Here is a 7409-nt window from a genome sequence, read left to right as displayed (position 1 = left end):
CCCTGATGACTAAGGATGTTGAACATTTCTTTCTGAGCTATTTGATATTCCTCACTTGAGAATTCTTTGTTGAGCTCTGTACCCTATTATTTAACATGGTTTTTGATTCTGTGTAGTCTAACTTCTTTAGTTCTTTGTACATATTCAATATTGGCACTCTATCAGATGTAAGATTGGTAAAGAACTTTTACCAATCTATTGTTTGCTGTTTTGTCCTATTGACAGTGTCCTTTGCCTTACAGAAGCTTTGCAATGTTATGAGGTCTATTTGTCTATTGTTGATCTTAAAGCATTTGGGGTTCTGTTCAGGAAAAATTTCCCTGTGCCCATGTGTTTGACGTTCTTCTCCACTTTCTCTTTTAATTTTCAGTGTATTTGATTTTATGTGGAGGTTCTTGATCCACTTATATTTGAGCTTTGTACAAGAATATAAAAATACATCAATTTGCATTCTTATTTATAATAGTTGGAAGAACCCAGATGCCATTCAAGAGAGGAATGGATACAGAAAATGTGGTATATTTACACAATGGAGTACTACTATTGTACTGTTAAAAAAATAAATTTATGAAATTCTTAGGCAAATGGATAGAATTAGAAAATATCATCCTAAGTGAGGTAACCCAATCACAAAAAAACACACACAGTATGAACTCACTGAAAAGTGGATATTGGCCCAGAATCTCGCAATTCCCAAATATATTTTACAGACCACATGAAGCTCAAGAAGGAAGACCAAAGTATGGATGCTTCAGTCAGTTCTTAAAAGGGAAAAAAATATACTCATGGGAGCAAATACAGAGACAGGGTGTAGAGCAGAGACTGAAGGAAAGGCAATCCAGAGCCTGCCCCACCTGGGTATTCCTCCCATATACAGTCACCAAACCCAGATACTATTGCAGATACCAAGAAATGCATGCTGACAGAAAGCTGACATAGCTGTCTCCTGAGAGGCTTTGCCAGAGCCTGACAAAAACAGAGGCAGATGCTTTTAACCATTGCAACAGGCAACCATTGGACTGAGCATGGGGTCTCCAATGGAACAGTTAGAGGAAGGACTGAAGGAGCTAAAGGGGCTTGAAACCTCATAGGAGGAATAACAATGTCAACCAACCAGACTGCCCATAGTTCCCAGGGACTCAACCACCAACCAAAGAGTATTCATGAAGGGACCCATGGCTCCAGCTGCATATGTAGCAGAGGATAGCTTTTCGTGCATGAATGTGATGGCTTGATGCCCCAGTGTAGGGGTAAACCAGAGCGGGGAGACAAGAGTAGGTGGGTGGGTAGGGGAACACCCTCGTAGAAACAGGGGGAGGGAGTTTCACAGGGAAACTGAGAAAGGGAATAACATTTGAAATGTAAATAAAGAACATATTCAATAAAAGAGAAAATATTAATAATAATAAAAAAGTAATAGTGTCAGGCCTTGGGGCCTACCTTTGAGCTGGATTCCAATTTGGACCAGTCGCTTGAGTTCCTTTCCCTCAGACTCTTCTCCATTTTTTGTCCCTGCAGTTCTTTCAGACAGGAACAATTCTGGGTCAGAGTTTTTGAGTCTGTTGTTTAGTTACTGTGAGTTTGTATAATTTATAGAGATTATTTTGTTATTGCTTTCAAGATTTATTGCATTGTTTTTACTATAATATGCCATAGAGAGTTTCTTTTTTGGTTCTTTTTGATGTTTTATTAAAACATTAAAGATCTAGTCTATGGCATTGACCTGGAATTCTGCTTCTTCTATGCTTGTAAGTAGTAGATTTGGGTTTTTCATGGGGTCCCAAAGTTTCCGCATATTACTTTTTTGTGTTTTTTATACTTAATCATATTCTAGGGTGAAATCAAACAATTCTTCTACTCTAATTTCAAGTCCTAATAATCTTCTACTCCATTCTTATTGTTAACACATTCCCCTGATTTTTTTAATTGGGTTATTGGTATGTTCAATTCTATATTCATTTCAGGTTTAATTTATTTTAATATTCCTAGCTTTGTATGGAATTTGATTTTATTTTAAAATATCTAATATATTTTGTTTATTTTTGAGAATTTATTACATATATACTATATTTGCATCATTTTATTCCTCATTTATTCTTTTCTCACACAATATATCTCAACAACAGTTTCTCCTCTTCTTCCTAGTTCCCTGTTCTCAACTCTCTTCTCTCCCAGACCCGCTGCTACTCCATTTTACTTCAGAAAATATCAGACCACACAGAGATATCCAAATCACACAGATCTTCAATTCCTTGTGCTCTTCCACAGTGTACCCTGAGCTGTAATGTTTGGCTGTTGGTCTCTGAACCTGCACCCTTCAGATGTGGGAAGAATCCTCTCTGATTAGGTTACTGAAAGTTTCAATTCCATTTTTATTTAAGATTGAATATACTTGGTGAATATCCTTTCCCAATTTGATGGTTGCCATTTTGTCCTTTTAACAGTGTCCTTTGCCTTACAGAAACTTTGTAATTTTATGAGGTCCCATTTGTCAATTCTTGATCTTAGAGCATAAGCTATTGGTGATCTGTTCAGGAATTTTTCCCCTGTGCCCATGTCCTCAAGTGTCTTCCCCAGTTTCTTTTCTATTAGTTTCAGTGTGTCTGGATTTACATGGAGGTCCTTGATCCACTTGGAGTGAAGTTTAGTACATGGAGATAAGAATGGATCAATTCGCATTCTTCTGTATGCTGACCTCCAATTGAAACAGCACCATTTGTTGAAAAGGCTATCTTTTTTCCACTGGATGTTTTCAGCTCCTTTGTCGAAGATCAAGTGACCATAAGTGTGTGGATTCATTTCTGGATCTTCAATTCTATTCCATTGGTCCACTTGTCTGTCACTGTGCCAATACCATGCAGTTTTTAATACTATTGCTCTGTAGTATTGCTTGAAGTCAGCAATACTGATTCCCCCAACCCTACATCTGATAGAGGGCTAATATCCAATATATACAAAGAACTCCAGAAGTTAGACCCCAGGGAACCAAATAACCCTATTAAAAATGGGGTACAGATCTAAACAAAGAATTTTCACCTGAAGAAATTCAGATGGCCTAGAGGCACCTTAAGAAGTGCTCAACATCATTAGTCATTAGAGAAATGCAAATGAAAACAACCCTGAGATTTCACCTCACACCAGTCAGAATGGCTAAGGTCAAAAACTCAGGAGACAGCAGGTGTTGGTGAGGATGTGGAGAAAGAGCAACACTCCTCCACTGCTGGTGGGGCTGTAAGATGGTACAACCACTTTGGAAATCAGTCTGGCGGTTCCTCAGAAAACTGGACATGACACTTCTGGAGGACCCCGCTATACCTCTCCTGGACATATACCCAAAGGATTTCCTGGCATGCAATAAAGACATATGCTCCATTATGTTCATAGCAGCCTTATTTATAATAGCCAGAAGCTGGAAAGAACCCAGATGCCCCTCAAAGGAGGAATGGATACAGAAAATGTGGTATATTTACACAATGGAATACTACTCAGCAATTAGAAACAATGAATTCCCAAAACTTTTAGGCAAATGGTTTGATCTGGAAAATATCATCCTAAGTGAGGTAACCCAATCTCTGGAATGCAATCTCTGATAAGTGGATATTAATTAGCCCAGAAGCCCTGAATACCCAAGGCACAAATCGCATAACAAATGACTCCCATGAAGAAGTATGAAGAGGGTCCTGATCCTGGAAAGGATTGATCTAGCATTGGAGGGGAATATAAGGACAGAGAAAAAGGAGGGAGGTGATTGGAGAATGGATGGAGAGAAGAAGGTTTATGGAACATATGGGGTCGGGGGAGATCCGGGAAAGGAGAATTCATTTGGAATGTAAACAAAGAATATAGAAAATAAAAATATTAAAAATTAAAAAAGAGAGAAATAACTGAAAAAAATTAAAAAAGAGAGAAAAAAATAATTTTACCAGCTAAGGTAATACTAGCTGAAGAAACATCATAGAATGCTAAAAAAAAAAAAAAGATTGAATATACTTTAATATTTCTGGGTTTTTGCTGATTTTTTTCAAATCCTGAATTGTTTTATATATAATTTGATTCAGCCTTAAATTTGTTTCCTTGGAACTTAATTGGGAAATTAAATTGTTTCCCTATTATCTTTAAGATCAATAAAGTGACTTTTTTTGTCTCTTCCTTGAACTTCTTCAATTCTTTGATTACATATATAATTGTTCTTTAAAATTCTGTATCGTGGAGCTTATCTAGGTGATTTGCATTGAAGAACATTTCCATAGTAGTGTTGGTTTTTTTGGAGGAGATATATAGTCTTGGCCTTCCCCATTGTTTGTGGTTTTGCAATGTGGTATGTGTTTGTGGGCATATTTCACTGGTTGTGTTTTTAATATGTGACTCTAACCTGATTATGTTGAGAAAATACTTTTGCCATTGCCAAAAATTGTTTGATTTCAGATCGGGTATAAAGAACTTATAGGTCAGACCTTCAGATATTCAGTGTTGAGTTTTGTTCTGAGAAATGGCATTAATTTTAATTCAGTAGTAACCAAAAAGTTCTTGAATCCAGCTCCCAGTCAGAAGTGAGCATAGCAAGGCAAAGTGCACAAATAATCTGTCAATAATAGGATGAGCCTGTTGCTCCCATCTGAGCTTTAGCTCAGGGTAGCTGCATGGGAGACAGTTGGAACAACTTACCTGGCTGGTATCCATGAGGGTGGCCTAGGTTTATGGGTTGGTACAGGCTACAGATTGGGGGACATAAAAAGCTAGCTCACACTTACATGAGATGCTGACAGATTCTGGGCATATGTGAGCTTTCTGAGTTAGGGTTTGGGGAACTCACTCAGCTAGTGTGCACCCATGTACTATTTGAGAAAAGTTAGGACAGAAATTTACACTGATTTTTCTGAATGTATGTTAAAACCTTCCATTTTTAAATGTCCATTTTCCAGTTCAGTGATGCAGCTCAGTGGTGAAGGACTTGATTATTATGCTTATGATGTTGGAGATTTGTGCCAAATCAAGTGGCAGGGAAAGCTTTCCCTGCCATGGACACCCTTTGTAAACTTTGTAAACCCTCAAGGCAGGGAAGAGACCAAACTCTGACCTGAAGGGCACCAATGACCAAGCCTCATTTTCAGACTTCCCTAACAGGCCTAGTAACTGTTTTCTAAGGCCTGACACCAGTTCAACATAGGAGAGTGGCCCGGCCCTGCCCTAAGAGAAACAAAATTCCACCAATCCCCGAAATTGCTCCAATGACTGGGTGCAATCAAGTACAATAAACTTTCTCTTTTTTCATTTTAATATTTTTAATTTTCTATATTCTTTGTTTACATTCCAAATGATTTCCCCTTTCCCAGATCCCCCCTCCCCATATGTCCCATAAACCTTCTTCTCTCCACCCATTCTCCAATCACCTCCCTCCTTTTTCTCTGTCCTTATATTCCCCTCCAAGGCTAGATCAATCCTTTCCAGGATCAGAACCCTCTCCATACTTCTTCATGGGTGTCATTTGTTACACGATTTGTGCCTTTGGTATTCAGAGCTTCTGGGCTAATTAATATCCACTTATCAGAGATTGCATTCCATATGTATTCTTTTGTGATTGGGTTACCTCACTTAGGATGATATTTTCCAGATCAAACCATTTGCCTAAAAATTTTGGGAATTCATTGTTTCTAATTGCTGAGTAGTATTCCATTGTGTAAATATACCACATTTTCTGTATCCATTCCTCCTTTGAGTGGCATCTGGGTTCTTTCCAGCTTTTGGCTATTCTAAATAAGGCTGCTATGAACATAATGGAGCATGTGTCTTTATTGCATGCCGGGGAATCATTTGGGTATATGCCCAGGAGAGTATAGCAGGGTCTTCTGGAAGTGTTATGGAAGAAGGGGATCCAAATCATTGTTATTGTTCCCACTGAACAGAGCCAGTAGCAGAGTAGGAAAAGGTTGTGTCGGTGGGAGAGTGCTGGGGTGGTGGAGGTCACTAACTCTGTAGACCTCCTTACGATGAATATGGAGGGCCTGAAGGGGATGAAACTGACCCTGCCACCTGTCTCTATGTCTGAGGACCGCCTGTATCTCAACATCTACATACCAGCCCATGCCCATGAGGGCTCAAACCTGCCTGTGATGGTGTGGATTCACGATGGAGCACTCACTGTGGGCATGGCTTCCATGTATGATGGATCCATGCTGGCAGCCACTGAGGATGTGGTGGTGGTCACTATCCAGTACTGCCTGGGTGTCCTTGGCTTCTTCAGCACTGGAGATGAGTATGCCAGGGGAAACTGGGGATTCCTGGACCAAGTGGCCGCCCTCCGCTGGGTCCAGCAGAACATCATCCACTTTGGTGGCAACCCTGACCGGGTCACTATTTTTGGCGAGTCAGCAGGAGGCATAAGCGTGTCTTCTCATGTTGTATCCCCCATGTCCCTTTAAAGGACTCTTTCACAGAGCCATCATGGAGAGTGGAGTGGCGCTGCAGCCTAGAACTGTATTTACCTTCTCTGAGGTGGTTTACCAAACGGTGGCCAAGCTCTCTGGATGTGAGGCCATGGACTCAGAAGCAAGAGAGGCAAGAGTGAAGAGGAGATTCTAGTCATTAGCAAGAAGTTCCAGATGATCCCTGCTGTGGTGGATGGAGAGTTCCTACCCAAACATCCTCAGGAGCTGTTGGCCTCTGCAGATTTTCACCCTGTCCCCAGCATCATTGGTGTCAACAACGATGAGTCATAGGCTCTGCCCAGACAATAAAAGGAATAACCAGAGAGAGCCTGTAGGCTGTTCTGAAGGATACAGCACCACAAATGGTTCCCATGGTCCTGTCTACTTCTATGAATTACAACATCAATCCAGCTTCCGCAAGGATATCAGGCCACCCCATGTGAATGCTGACCATGGGGATGAGGTTCCTTTTGTTTTTGGTTCCTTCTTCTGGGGCATGAAACTCAACCTCACAATAAACTTTCTAATCTGAGGCCACTCTTGACAGCTTCTCCCTGCCCCCCAAGAAGCCCTATATAAACACTTCACTCTGCCCAATTATCTGCTACTTCTCATCTAAGCAGAAGCAGCCACCCTCCTGGGTTCCCCAGCCTCCATCACTCCCAAATAAATGACTTCCTGGTATTAGTTGGTTCCCTACTGCCAGGATAACTTTTCCAGCAGAGCTGTAACAATTTCTCCAGAGCATAACTTTTGCTGGGGAAATCATGCCCAGATGGAGCAGAATTGTTGCACATTTGAATTGGGAAACTCCCAGCAACTGGAGTAGAACTTCTATAAAGGAAGTCTTTCCATTCAAACCTGCAACATTTACACAAGCCATGTGCTCAATTCTCAACCCCACCTCAAAAAAACTAAATTAAGTGTAAAAGTAAAAAAAAAAAGTAACAATTTTGTTTGGCGAATCTGAAATGATGAAATATG

The 7409-nt window shown here is 40.2% G+C and overlaps 1 pseudogene; it reads left to right on the top strand.

Moving 5' to 3' along the window:
- Positions 1–5987: 5987 nt before the first annotated feature.
- On the top strand, positions 5988–6957 carry LOC127683681 (acylcarnitine hydrolase-like; annotated as a pseudogene).
- The last annotated feature ends 452 nt before the right edge of the window (positions 6958–7409 follow it).

Source organism: Apodemus sylvaticus, chromosome 4 (assembly GCF_947179515.1).
Source record: "Apodemus sylvaticus chromosome 4, mApoSyl1.1, whole genome shotgun sequence".
NCBI classification, from domain to species: Eukaryota; Metazoa; Chordata; class Mammalia; order Rodentia; family Muridae; genus Apodemus; species Apodemus sylvaticus.
This window is presented reverse-complemented; position numbering and strand designations above follow the sequence as displayed.